Source organism: Empidonax traillii, unplaced genomic scaffold (assembly GCF_003031625.1).
Source record: "Empidonax traillii isolate 1590-97213 ecotype Southwest subspecies unplaced genomic scaffold, ASM303162v1 scaffold566:size1034704, whole genome shotgun sequence".
NCBI lineage: Eukaryota > Metazoa > Chordata > Aves > Passeriformes > Tyrannidae > Empidonax > Empidonax traillii.
Genome location: NW_020955759.1, coordinates 303451 through 306063, shown reverse-complemented (window position 1 = coordinate 306063; position 2613 = coordinate 303451). Strand labels below are relative to the sequence as shown.

The window sequence follows — 2613 nt, the reverse complement described above, 5'->3', positions numbered from 1 at the left end:
CCATTTAGTGCAGATTTCCATTTCAGGTCACCAGCTGCTGTGCATTCAAGTCTATGCTCTGATTTTGTTGGATTATTTTCTTTTTTTCTTTGAAGTTACTTGGGTGATAACTGCATCACAAACTTCAGATACATCACTCTTTGTCCTTATGAGCTTTTATTATTCTGCCTTTCTGCAGAATTGCAGAACACTCCTCTGTCCCCACGGGCTGTCAACTCCTTCTCAGGGGTTGGATCAGCACAGCAGGTTAGCAGAGGGAGGATGGTTCAAGACATTCCTGAAAACAGCATAATGTAACAGGTCTGTATTAAATATTAAATTGGCCACAGGACTTCACAGAAATTTGTCAGTTCAAACCTGGTTTACTGAAAACGAAAGGAAAATACTATGCAATGGAGGAAAGTGTCACTGGGGTCTCAAAGGTTTTTTAAACTCAAGAGTTTCTCAGAGAGCAGCTGGCCAAAAGAGCAAAGACTATGTTTAATTATTATAAATATTTAGAAGTATTCATACCCTAATGTAGTGATCTGGTACTTTTACGTTGCATGGCTGGATAACTGAGGTTGTTCGATTGATGACTTCAACAGAAGAGGCAGGAAAAAAAAAAAAAAAAGGAAAAGCCCACCACCCTGTGGAACCAGTAGCTGATAAGCTTTACTCTCACCTTCACACATCTGCACACCACATTCCCATTCCCTCTCTGCTCCCATCCCTCCCCCCCACAACTCTCTAAGTTCAGCATGACAGCATTCAACTCCAATCTTGTACAAAATAATCCTAGTGGGTGGCAGGCAGGACAAGAAGCCAAGCAACCTGGTGTGAAACAGCTCAGTCAGTGGGACATTTTCTGAGTAATGGAGTCCTCTGGCACCAGTCTCACCTGATGAGATCCTCTCGACAGGAGTCTCATTCTCACCCTTCGCGGTGTATGTGTGACTCTTCGGCACTCCGTTAACCCTTTTGTAATGAGACACTCTACCAGACCAACTGCCCTGTACTCCTAAACCACTTCCCACCTCCTGTTGTCCATAAGACCCAAGATATAAATTTTCCTACAGTTCAACTTTTAGCTATTCTCATTCACAATTCACATCTTGAACAACAGACAAGAAGAGAAACAAGCAGATGGTGAGCTAGGCCTGGATGCATCCCTCATCTCATTGCCAGCAGGGACTGCCTATCTGTAACCACATCAAATAATATGTGACCATGTACTCCAAAACAACTGTTGCTCAACACATGGTGGGCAAGTCCTGTAGACTTCTGAATTCCCTTTTAGCCTGCTTGCGTCTCAAACTCAGTAAATCTGTACATCCAGCTTATTCAAGGTTCCTCAGAGAAGCTTGAATTATGAGAAAAGAATTAAAAGGAACAAAGCAAAAGCAAAGATGCAAGATGCCTGAACAGATTCACCACTCAGAGTGCTTCTGCGAATTTGAAACAGCTGAAATCAGGATCTCATATACAGCATGAATATGTTTTTGACTTTGGGCCCAGCCAATTGCTGAACATGTATATGGGGATATATACATATGGACACAGATAAAGGCTATACACATGGATATAGCTAAAGGGAACAAAAGAGCAGGCTGCTGCCAACAGACAGGGCAAAACTATCTCAAAGGGGGGGAAAAGATCCTTGTACAGGAGTTACCAGGGCTCACTGAAAAAGTTTTAAACTGCTGTAAAGGAGAAAAGGTTAAATCAAGGGTCACTAAAGATAAGTCCAGGGGCAGTATGCCAGTGTCTGAGGGACAGGGTGCTAGCAAGGTCCTTTGTATCCCGTCTCAGGGGAAGTAGGGGATGGAAATACATTTAGCAGTGAAGATGCAAGGGTAATTTATGTGTTAGAAACCATGAAAGCACCTAAGAATAGTCACATAGGACTTAGGGTTTCTCCCCCCTAAAAAAGGTGCTGGGATCAACAGAGTAGGTGAAGTGCATCTGCGCCAGTGCATGCAACATGGGTAACAGGAGGAGCAGAAAGTCTCTGCACAGCAGGAAAAGTATGACTTAGTTGCCATCACAGAAACATTGTGAAAGGAGTCACACAACTAGGATGTTGCAATGAATGGCTATAAACTCCTCAGAAGGGATGGGCAAGGGAGGGGAGGTGGTGGGAAAGGCTTGTATGTTGGGAGGTGTTTTGGTTTTCTAGAGCTTGATGATGGTAAGGATAGGATTCAGTGTTTGTGGCTAAGAATCAGGGGGAAGGCCAACAAGGCAGGTATCATGGTGGGAGTCTGCTACAGATCACCAAATGAAGATATAGAGGCAGATGAAATATTCTCTAAGAGGCTGGGAGAAGTCTCAAAATCCTCACCCTTGTTCTCATGAGGGATTTCAGTTTACCAGATGTCTGCTCAAAATACAACACAGCAGAAAGGAAAGAGCTTAGGAGATTCCTCGAGTGTGAAGCAGGTGACATCGCTTCCTGACACCTCTCGTGATGGAGTAAACTAGGGAAGGTAACCTCTGGACCTGTTGTTTGGGAATGGAGACAGACTTGTGGGTAATGTGACGGCTGGAGGCCATCTTGGGTATAGTGATCACCAAATGGTAAGAGCTTTTGGTTCTTGAGGAAATAAGGAAGGGGGTCCATAAAATCTCTGC

General features: G+C 43.9%; 1 protein-coding gene across 1 annotated transcript in view; it reads right to left on the bottom strand.

The window, feature by feature from the left end:
- The window catches only part of RSPO2 (R-spondin 2), a 15353-nt gene extending 12966 nt beyond the window's left edge, over nt 1-2387 (bottom strand). Inside the window, exon 1 of the mRNA XM_027897896.1 lies at nt 2353-2387. The gene's annotated coding sequence lies outside the window, so the exon portion shown is untranslated. The remainder of the gene's footprint in view (nt 1-2352) is intronic.
- Nucleotides 2388-2613: the final 226 nt, after the last annotated feature.